Here is a 12,683-nt window from a genome sequence, read left to right as displayed (position 1 = left end):
TTAGTAGCTGTGTTTTATATTGATTTCGTTGTTTCTTTCAAACAAATAGGATTCCAGTACTTACACATTCTTACGTACTTATCGTAAATTAGTTTTGATGAATTGTTAAAACAATCAAATATCAATAATTTGGGTAATTAGCATTTTGTATTGCTTATAATTTGACTTATTTTTAAATAAGTGAAGGCTGATATCAATTCTTAGTAAAATTATTAATTTAAAATACTTTTATCACGTAATAGGTATAGTAAGGAATTCCCCAGATTATAACAAACTGTGTTTATTACGTTATCTTTTCTAAAACAACCATAACCATACAATATTTATAAATTTTTACACAAGACTTCTTTAAAACCGGTGCAACTTGGGATTCATTGCCAGGTAGGGCAATAAAAATAAGTGTCAGTTTTACCAATTACACCCACCATAATCTTCGCTGACAAGATTTTGTCAGCGAAGAATATTCCATAGGGCGCGGCGCGTAAGCGTGGCCATAGCTCATCCCTCTTATCATATCATATCCAAAGTGGTATTTTTTTTGCCATCTAGGTACTTAGTACATACTTAAATTTTTGTTTTAAATATCAAAATTCGGCCATCATCTATTTTTCTACTTCATCATTTCAGACTTACGAGGTAGGTACAAAAATTTGTTAAGTAAATAATTTTTACTTAAGAATTTTCGCCATAAGATTTGTTTAAAATTCATATTTATATTTAGACATAACTGCATATATCGTCAATATCCGTGTGGAGATGAGATCCAACAGATTTCGCTGAAATTTTCCCGACCAATGATACACTTTGTTTTGTTACACTTTGGACGCAAATACCAATCACGAACAACAAGTTGGCTATGGAAACCTCTCAAAACTACCCCTCCAATTCACAGCCTATATATGCTAAACCAAAGTGCATCAGGCCTTAATAATGACATAACGAGGATGGAACCCAGAATTATTGGTCTAGTGATGTATTAAACTAGCTAGTTGCAGCATACATTATAGTGAGGGTAGTTTCCATATAAAGGCAAGACCACACCGGTCCGGGCCGGTCCGACGTGTCGCTGAACCGTTCTGCAGGGTTGCCACACATATTCCATCAGTATAACTACGGATTTTCTTTAGCGAAGGGTAGCTGACAGGAGTACAAGATAAGCTTGGCGAATTGTATTCAAATGCGCCTCGCTAGGCTCCTGTACGCAATGCTTTATCTAAGAATAGCAAAAACGTTTCTAGAGTGGGTGCTGCATACCCTTGCTCCCCTAGCTACGCCCATGCACATATCTTAATCAGGAAAGAAATAGCTACCCACGTCATACAACTTTAGTAATACGTGTAATTGATAAATCACAAACTTGTAGATTTATCTTAAACTAGCTTTTGCCCGCGGCTCCGCCCGCGTTATAAAGTTTTTCAGGCTAAAGTTTTCCGTTATAAAAGTAGTAGTTTCCCGGGAGCCTATGTTCTTCCCAGGGTCTCAAACTGTCTCCATACCAATTTTCATCTTAATACGTTGGGTAGTTTTTGAGTTTAACACGTTCAGACAGACAGATGCAGTGGGGGACTTTGTTTTATAATATATTTTTTAGAACTTTTAAAGTGGAACAATCCCGTCATACATCATTGTTGCATAAATTTAACCGTTTACGCAGCGCAGGCAACGGAAGCTCTCAAAACTTATAATTTTTCCCGTTTTTGCAACATGTTTCATTACTGCTCCGCTCCTATTGGTCATAGCGCGATGATATATAGCCTATAGCACTCCAGGAACAAAGGGCTATCCAACACAAAAATATTTTTGCAGTTCAAACCGGTAGTTCCTGAGATTAGACATTACTGCTCCGCTCCTATTCATCATAGCGTGATGAAATATAGCCTCTAGCACTCCACGAACAAAGGGCTATCCAACGCAAAAATATTTTTTCGGTTTGGACCGGTAGTTCCTGAGATTAGCCATTACTGCTCCGCTCCTATTGGCTATAGCGTGATGATATATAGCCTATAGCACTCCACGAACAAAGGGCTATCCAACGCAAAAAGAATTTTTCAGTTTGGACCGGTATTTCCTGAGATTAGCCATTACTGCTCCGCTCCTATTGGGTATAGCGTGATGATATATAGCCTATAGCACTCCACGAACAAAGGGCTATCCAACGCAAAAAGAATTTTTCAGTTTGGACCGGTAGTTCCTGAGATTAGCCATTACTGCGCCGCTCCTATTGGGTATAGCGTGATGATATATAGCCTATAGCACTCCACGAACAAATGGCTATCCAACGCAAAAAGAATTTTTCAGTTTGGACCGGTAGTTCCTGAGATTAGCGCGTTCAAACAAACAAACAAACAAACTCTTCAGCTTTATATAATAGTATAGATGTAGATACAATGCTACCCCCTAAAATCCCCTAAAATTTAAAAGTATGTAAAGTCTGTCAACCAGAACAGCGTGATGGTTTAAGGCGTAAATCTGGTATGTGTGACCCTTATGTGACTTTTAAATCAGAGCAAAACAATGCTTCATTAGGATATGTTTCCGAAATCAAAGGTTTGCATAATGTATTCAAAAGAAACCAGTTTTAATTTGTTTGGGAATATTCCGTATCTTTGTCATTTTACATCCAACATTTCGATCGTATTACACAAGCCGAAGGACATAAAATGTATCTATTTTTAGTTTATCGACAATACTATATCCTACACAATGTCTTAAAAAGGGAATAAAGAATCCACCTACTTTTCAATTATCACAGACAATTATATGGTGTAAAATTTATAAGTATTAAATGTTTAACTAAGACATTAAAAAAATACCTATTTGTTTTAATTTATTTTTTTCGTTTCAAGTTAGTATTACACGCGCGACAGCCTCCGTGACATAGCGATCGACAAGCCGTTTGTAAAACGACAGATATTAGACGACACTCTCAGTTACAATGACAAATGATCGCGTTTTTTAGGCTGTAAGAAAAATTCGTACTCCCAAAGCTAAAGGCATTTAACTTCGTACCTATAAGATTACGAATACATTGCATTTTTAACCGTCTTCAGAAGGCAAAGGTTCTTAATTCGATTGTTGTTTTTTAAAAAAAATTAATACAATTTATACTTTACTCATTCCCCATAACAACATGCCCCGCCCCTAGGCCATCGGCTGGCGACATTCTTGCCTGAAACTCCACTCTAATCTATGCTATCTAGCTATCTCATCCTATGTGTCTGCACTTTATAGTATCGATAACACGCGTACTGCCAGTCCTGTCCCTCGTTTGACGTCGCTGGCGTGGACTCCGCAGATGTCACTCGCAAATCGCACAACCGGTTGCACCTGTCCTCGATTAATAAACTAACTCGCGGTTTTTGATTTATTAATCGAGTTTTAATCCGGCGCCGATGTAATTGCCGTGGGTTATCTGTGAGAATATTAAATTGAGATGAGTGTTGTATACATAAGCACCTATATTATACATACTACTTCTAATATTACATTATGCTTGATATAATAGCTCCAATAGGCAAACATTCTTGATCACTCCACCTTGCGGGGGATTTTATTTGTATGTAATTGTATCTTTTTTTGTTAACTTATGTAGTATCATTGCCAAGCATCGCAATTAATTTGTTTGCTTCAACGAGAATGAGTTTCGCGAATATTAAGTAGTCTAACTTCTACCTCTTTCTGCCGTGAGGTTGTAACGATTTGCTTTTAATATTGCGTACCAATGGTATTTAATGTGCAGTATGTTAATTACACGAATAGTATATAAACCCGCATAAACTATTGCAAATACTAAAATTCCCAAAGATAACATACAAAAATATAACGTTATCAGGTATTCGTATCACAAACGCTGCAGTTTTAATTGCCCTTGAATTGCGCGCCGATCCGCGCTGTTGACTGCCGGCCGACGCGGCGGGCACAGTGGTGAGATACAGCGGGTATTGCAAAAAACATAAATTATTTCGAATTAAAAACTTTTAATAATATCAAACATTGTTCGTCTCTCGTCCTATTTTACAAACTTCTTGTTGCGTATGCAATACCAAGTATATATTTGAAGCAGCATGGCGTCCAGCGTTGGAGGTTGCATATCAATCTACCACAATTATACCGGTCTACAAAAGGACACTTCAGGTTACACACGTCGCCTATAGAACCAAATAATACGCGGAAGAAAAAAAATTGTAATACATATCAATTATTTACTGACATAACAAAATACTGTTTTTTAAATACATAGTTTAAATATTTAAATTATTTATACAAGACGTAATTTCATCCTTTAAATTGTCCCAAAAAATAAAAAAAAACATTGATAAATATTAAATATTTTAAAGAACTTACTTTTATTACGCGGCGAGTAACAAACGTTTAAATTCATTTGGCATTAAGAACACATTTTACCATCCCCTCGCAGAAGTACAGACGACAGGCGGCAAAAAATACGACAATGTCCTGATTGTTAATGAAACGCCCCACGAGTACAGATGTATGTAACGTGTCGGGATGCGGTGCCACAACCATGCCAGGCCAAGTCTAGACCAGACGTTATAAATAACATCTGGAGTGTACACTGTACAGTTATTCCGCCCGTGTGCCTGAGGCGCATGCTATATTTAGACGTCTGTTTTCATCAGTATATGGTATGAAAAATAATCATACAAAACAGTTTCCAAACGGCCAGTATTTTGTCAAGCGAGGTATATTCAGGACGTTATGCCACTTACTAAGAATATAAAAATATTTATTTAAACCTGTATAGGTAACCTAAAAGTAGTTGAACAAATCCAAAATTTAAAATTTAGACATTTATGTCACCAGCAATCGTTTTTCCTTGACTAAAATAAACAAAGTTTAATATGTATATTTTAGATGAGGAAAAAAGAGGAACTGCTTCGACATTTTTTTTTCCTAACAAGAGACTCGGTCATCTCTCAAAGTTATCGAGACTACTATAAAGTTTTTATACCTACCGGCAACAAACGTACCGCACTTAGAACATCAAGCAAAAGCTTGTATTGAATATTATAACTTATAAAAAACAAAGCGTCCATCTGGGACCCATATTATTATCTCAGACACGCAAACCCTTCGGGGGCAATAGATTTACTATTATACGGAACGCATTCTTTTAAATACTGTTATATTGTTTTTAATTTAAGTGTTTATTGTATTTAGTAGTCGTCTAATAGTCGAAATTTTTATTAAATATAACGCAACACATTGTTTATACATTTTATTTTATTGCATGAACTTTAATTATGCCAAATATCACACAAAGTTTTTTTCACGTGTTTACATAATATTGATTCATTAGGTCTTATCCATAGTGTATTACGGATAAGTTCTTATAAGCACAATGTTTTTTCATGTTTCAAAAAGAAATAAATAAATAAATACAGAGGTTTTTTTTTAAGTTTGTGTTGATAAAACTAAAAAGAAATGGTAACTCTAGTTTAAATGTAAAATAAGTACCTCGCTTTAAATACCAACATTAAACAGTATTCCAATATTTTAACACGAACTGCTAAAATTAGACTCTAAGTTCATATTTATAGAACAACATTCAGGTCACTGGTTCACGTAAACATAAACATCACATAATAACTATTCACAAACATAGTAAAATAATCAGTGATACGACCATTATAGCAGTTTATGGCCCATAACCATTTGTGATAGGAGATGGTATAAATTACAATAATAAAGAAAATAAACCAGTTGCAGGCCAAGAGCTAAGCTAAGTATTTTTTTTTGTATCGGACCCTGTAGTCGATACCGGGGGGGAACCTGCGAATGGGTTACTTAGCGACTGTAGAGTCCTGGAGGAAAGTTGGGAAGGAAGTGTGGAGGAAGGAGTCCTCTTAGGATAGAAAGAGGGAAGAACGCCAGGAAAATGTTCGCGAGCTCACATAAGCTGAATGTGAATTAGCAACAGTGGGATATATACTGCAACTAGCTTTGTTCACAAACATAAAGGAAATAGTTCTTACATAATACACATTGCTTATATCTAGTAATATAACTATCTCTGTCCGCCATCTAGGTTTACTATTTCTAGATTCTATTTTCATATTGGTGACCTATTTCGAACCTTAAACTCGCTGCCGTTATGAAAGGTTTTAAAAAACTACTTTTACCACAAAGCGCGAGTGCTCTTGTAACAATGTGGTGTCGAACTCTGAGTGCTCTGCCAACCCTCTGTTACAATAACGTGCCCTCAACGGCCCTCGACGAAGGAGGTAGGCGTTTAACAAAAGTGCTGCTAATGCTTTTCATGGATTGTTGATATAGCTTGCGAACTGTTTTATTGAATAACGCGCGTGTTGCATGATCATAAACACCAGCTGGGGATGATAGCAGAATTGTGATGCACAAATTGTGAATGCATTTGTAACTGATCATGAAGATTGAGAGCAGGGAGCTGCAGTTTGGGATTCGAGAATTTCATTGGCTTTACGAAACTTGCAGTGGATATATTTCGCCGGTCTTTCTATAAGGTGATGATTCCATCAATCTCTAGCCGACCCTTCTTTGTCTGTATTCAGCTAAAATTAGCCGATTCTCGGCAATATATCTAGAATTCCCAGATACGTTAACACTAACGGCTATATTTAAATAATTCTATACACTTGCAACTCACACCAAATATTGCAACACTCAAAGGTTGCACGAGTCTACTTTCCGCGATTGTTTAAGCAGCATTTACTAGCGGAAGTCTACTTCTGCAAGTTTTCTTGCTAAACTTTGTTTCAGAATAACTAAAGAGGCTTTAATATGTACCTAAGGCTAGGGTTTTACTGCAGTTTATCAAAGTTGACCACTTTAGTTAAATAAACGGAACTTGGTTAATTATTTGTAATCGAAAGGTCACCTCTAGAAACTGAAGTTCATTACAATAAAGACCTTGAGGTACGTTATCAATCAACCGGTTGAGGAAAACCATTCAACGCTAATACCTAACTGTTACATAAATACGCTACTAATAAATACACCTGTTTCAATAATTATTAGTTTCAAGTAGCGGAATTTATTATTATAAAAGTAATCTAATTGGATATGTGTACGTCACATGGGCTTCCAAGGTATTATGAATCCACGTCATTCGCACTTAAAATTTATTTCCAAATTAGATTTTTCCAACTTCATAATCGTCAAACATATCACAGCCACGACGGCTCTCAAAGAATTATAATAATTCAAAACGCAAATTCCTCATATTTAGCAAGCATATACAAATTATCATCTATGCATCAATATTAGCTGAAACAACTCGTAAGTGCAACGACCTCTTGCTACATTCGGCAGCAATGACAATTGGCCGGCTAATGCGCCTAGAATTAGTTCAATTAGCTATAACCGTAGCCAAGTAGATGTCGCAAGATGTTTAAGTAGATTGCGTATTGTCAATTCTTTCTTAAGTATGCATGTGTCCATTTTCTATAAGGGTACGTCTAAGCGACTCCACTGCACCTAATGGTAAGCGAAGTAGGGTCCAGATACATTATCGGAGGACGAGAAATGATTATCCTTTGCCAGTCGGCATAATTATGCCGGCCTGTTTGAATCTGGATACACAAGCTGATCCCGGAACGCGACACATTTACGTGGACCATTATGGCGGGTTCAATGTGTACGGTAATCGTAATCCAGGCGGATACAATACTTCCACGACCTGATTTATGGTATAAATTAGCTATACTAACAGGGCCAATTGATAGTCGATGATCAACTTCCAACACACTAACGAGAGATGTGAAATAGTTGCCGACTTGCCGAAGAGAATGATTTTGTTGCGTCTAGCAATATTGTGTGTGTACGAAACGTATAAACATGATGGTCTTTATATCTGTGCTTTGTGGCACTCTCTACCTCTAAATATATTTACGTGTATGAAATCTGGTAATGCTTTGTGGTCCTGAGTTCTTTGTTCAACAAACAGTGACGCATCGCATGGTAAGTTTGAAACAAGAGAAAGGGACCCTGATTTTACCTCGTCATTTTTATCAATTATTAGCCATTTTATAAGAAATAAGCATTGGGATTAAGCATAATTCCCATTTCAATAACATCCGTTAAGAGTACATAAACAAGTAACAAATCATCGGCAATAAGCCTCTTCCATTGAGTTTGCGTTACGTCGACTCTAATTGTATTGTGTATAATTTGTTCGTTACGTCGACGGGCGTGTGTGATTGTTTTGTCTGCACTCTGCATTTGTGTCTTACCTGCCAATCATTGTGATTTTCATATGAAACCACCATCAACCACCAACCAGTGTCATTTACACATAAACAAATTCTTCTGCATACCCCATTTCTTTTTTTTTTGTAATTAATAACTATTAATGGTATACACATTATTTTTAAATTGCTTTATATTACAACCATTGCGTTTTTCAGGTCAGCAAAGTATTAAATATGTTGCATTTTATACGTGCCAAATACTGCAAAATATAACCAACATGGGGTTTCAACTGTTTTTGAACTAAATTTGATCTGGGATTCGAACCGAGGACTTAACAGATTACAAATTAAGCATGCAGCCGTCAAAATGATAATGATAGCGTAATTATTTTCAGAACATCACACGACCCGCGTATTGTGTGAAATTAGCGCGCGCCGCCACAGATGTGCTAAAATAATACGCGATAAGATAACAGCATTGTGGGAAGCGTGGATGTTAGGAAAGCATGTGTTATTAGTTTTGTAGCTCAGATTCGGGACAATATATATATATATATATCAATTCGAGCCAGTATATCGTGATATTAGCACGTTCAAACAAACAAACTCTTCAGATTTATATAATAGTATAGAAAATATCACAGATTCAGATAAAGAAGTTACTAACCTTCTTGTAAGATATCAGTTCGGAATCCGGAGTTTGTGCTCGATATAGCCATAGGAGCCCCCAATCACATGAGACCAAAAATGGCGTAAAATGGGCCTTAATTGCGCCTTTGCCTAGCCCATTGTGACATATTTAGTAATGATGCTTGATTGCTAAGTATTGCTTGAAGAGTTCGTTGTCAGACATTATATGTGGAGTTTACGCGTTTATGTTAAGTACTACATACATAGTATTGAAGTACGCTTCTGATATAAGATGCTTAAGTTACATAATCCCCAATAATTATTTTAATGTTTTTCAAATCAATACAATGTGTAACCGTTGAAGAATAGAAATCTGAAGCACATAACACGGTACTTAATTTGAAAAAAACAATCTCGACCAAAGTAGCTGATCATTTATTAGATGAAATTTTAATAGTGACCATAGATTTAACCTTATAATAATGCTACATGTTGAGATTAGTAAACAATGAACACTATGACCTATTCTACAAGATATAAAATGCCCTTTGCAGTAACCAGACCGGTGACTATTTATATCATTGCCTATGCCTATAAACTGTACTAGATTAGAGAGCCCACTAGATGATTTGAGTTAAAATACCGGATTCTGCGAGTCGCGGAACAGGCCTATAAATTCATAAGATTGTGTACGACAGTCGACAAGGCCGCGTTTACTACTCGTTCAGTAATAACATTTGGAGTTATGTTTAGCGATGACTGTGGACTAGTTGCTCGGTTCCGTGTGGCAATAATCACGTAATGTCACGCGGAATCTTGCCAAGAAATATCCTGCCTGCCTTGGTCCTTAGAAAGAGTAGGTAGTTAATAGTTATACTATAATATCCCCCTACCTTATTCTCTAGCTTACAGCTTACTTAGCATAGATGGTGGTTAATTAATTCCTGAAGTCACATGTTTTTGAATCAGTAATCAAATTTTGATTTCTCTAAAATATAGACCAATAGCGGCGATAGCCCAGTTGGGTGTGGAACGGACTGCCAAGACGAATGTCCGCAGGTTCAAATCCCAACGGCACACGCCTCTGACTTTTCTAAAACTCATTTGTGTATTCTTTGTGAATTTATCGTTTGCTTTAACGGTGAAGGAAAATATCGTGAGGAAACCTGCACACCTGAGAAGCTCTCTATAGGAATTTCGAAGATGTGTGAAGTCTACCAATCCGCACTAGGCCAGCGTGGTGGACTAAGGCCTAATCCCTCTCAGTAGTAGAGGAGGCCCGTGCTCAGCAGTGGGCAAGTATATAATACAGGGCTGATATTATTATTATTATTATAGACCAATAGAAAACCGCGAGGTTTAATAAATTACACTGTTGTATTTGAGAGCGAAAATCACGCAAGTTCGGGTAATTTACAATTTTCAAATATTATAGGACTTTATATTGTAAATAAATAAATACGTTGTCTTATATTTCAACTCGCTACAACAAATTAGCGTTTCTATGCTATGACACCACTCGAATTCCCCTCGGATTTAAACACAGAATAAGTACCCTGTTTGTGATGGTAATGCATGTGTGATTGTGAAATATAGTCGGCATTGGCCTCGTTGTGACTCGCACATTACTGTTTACTGGTACATGAGCTAACTAGATTTGTAAGATGGCTGTCGTAAAGGAATTATGTTTAGATGTACATGTTTTAAATTCAATAATGTCTCAACATTTACTCTATTTAAATATGAAAATTTACGAGGATATTCAATTTAACTTCATTTTGCATGAGCGATAGGTTGTAAAACGGAATGCAACAAATTTTCTCCCTTACCTGATTCCGAATCTTCTTCTCCGAAGATTGTAGTGAGAGGGGGTGGCGATGAGGTATTTGCCAACAGTTGATCCACTTGTTCGCTTTAAGATGTTTTTTGGACAATAAATCCTTCAAATATTAAAATAACACAAAGTCCTAAGACAAAGTTGTTGGGTAATTTGCAATCTGTTTTTGTCGTAAATAGTAATTTGTCCAAATCGTGACCGTTTCCTTAGTTTGAAAATAAATTTTATTAACTCTCCGTGAACCTGGTACGAAGCACAAGGCACTCCCAGCGGCCATGTGCCAGTAATTAGAGCCGCAGTCCCAGAGCCGCTCGGCCCTGTACCATATTCAGTGCTCGTGTTACCGCGACCCTGGACACTGACCAACCGTCCTCGTGACATGAGCTATCATGGCCAACTGGATTACTCATATTTAAACTATATTTTATTAGTGGTGTCCCCTGCTTAGTCCGTTTGATGAAAATTAGAATATAACTCTAAGGGATACTTTAATTAACAAAACCTGTAATTTACATAGGTCTTAGCGAAGACATCTTTCTCCAAACGTGGACGTTAATAGAAAACAAAAAATGTATGAGTACATGTTCAAGCAACAGACTTATCGATCGCATAGGTAATTCTCGTATATTAAATCTATTAGCGTTAAATAAAAATAAAAATAAAAATTAAATGATTATAACAAAGCGTCATTGCTACGCTTTACTAATTAGGCTATTTGTTCCGTATCATTTAATGTTATATCATAATTATGAGTAGTCCCACTAGTTACAATATCCTTAAAAGGCATATTTCCTTTGCTTAGCTGTAAATATATCAATACTGTGGCACCCCCAAGAGACCTACCAGTTTGAAATGTGCTGATAGTTTCATTTATTTCTTTGCTTTTTATAGTAATCATTTATTTCTTTGCTTCAGTTCCCACTATAAATTACCGCTTGTAGTACACCGTTAGCGGTTGAATAAGCTTGTAGGTAACCAATTCCACGAGACTTGAGTTTTGTTTAGTTATGATGTAATGTAGAATTGGTTTGGCGGAGTGGGATAGGTCAGTGATTCATGAATCATGAAATATAAATCGACGAAAGATGGAGAGTTTTGTGAATCTACGGGTCACCTGACTGGGCTTATTTCCTTTAATTTCATTTCATTGCGATATTAATTCCCAATTTTGAACAACTCGTGTGACGTTTTTGTATTAAATTGATTGGATTGTCTGACTTTGAGAATAAGGTCAAGCATCGCATCATTTTACTGCTATAAACTGCATTTCAGTTCTGGGAATAAAAATCTTAAATTTTTATTGGAAAAACGATAGTTATTTGGGTTTGGAATTATTCTCGATAGGCCTTGTACGATATAAGAGGGACATATCCGCGTACCATGACATCCCCCTCTGCCTACTCTAATCGGAGACAGGTGGGTATTGTGTTAAAGTAAAGTGTAACAAGGTATTATACGCGCTGCAGTGTTGAGTTACTGGCGACCCTGACAGGCGACCCGCCGCCGTCCCGTCTCAACCGGCTTGTGGAAGCCCTGTTTACTCAAATGTATTATATTTTAACGATTGGCATGCCCTTGGACGTCTGTAGCCACGTATAGACTTATGGCAGGTTTCCCAACATTTTATTGCAATAAAAAATAGTTAAGCGTCATCGTGACCCACGTAAGCGTGTCGCGTTCTGATCCGTTTTACTTCGGTGTATATAGGCCAGCATAATTGTGTTGACTGCCGAAGGGTAATCATTCCTCGTCAGTCGACATGACGCCACTCCACCATCAAGTACAGTGATGACATATCGCCGTACCCTTAGAAAAAAGCCTCGGTGAAAGAAAGAAAACAGTATTTTGAAAAGATAAATACTATGTTGTTTATTTGACCCGATTTTTCATAAAAAAAAACACTTGACTGTAGCTGTGGGTGCACTCATAGCGCCTGCGTCTAGTAGGCACTGCCTACCCGTCTGCTGTAAAGCAAAAAAGGCGGAAGCTAATGTATAACACAGTAATAATAACCTATTCGGGTTATTTGA

General features: G+C 36.8%; 1 protein-coding gene across 1 annotated transcript in view; it reads left to right on the top strand.

The window, feature by feature from the left end:
• The window catches only part of LOC115452490 (ankyrin repeat domain-containing protein 29), a 50,407-nt gene that overhangs the window by 496 nt on the left and 37,228 nt on the right, over positions 1 to 12,683 (top strand). The gene's annotated exons all lie outside the window — the stretch shown is intronic.

The sequence above is a fragment of the Manduca sexta genome, chromosome 17, assembly GCF_014839805.1.
Source record: "Manduca sexta isolate Smith_Timp_Sample1 chromosome 17, JHU_Msex_v1.0, whole genome shotgun sequence".
NCBI lineage: Eukaryota > Metazoa > Arthropoda > Insecta > Lepidoptera > Sphingidae > Manduca > Manduca sexta.
Note: the sequence above shows the minus strand (reverse complement) of the source record. Positions and strands in the feature narration are given on the sequence as shown.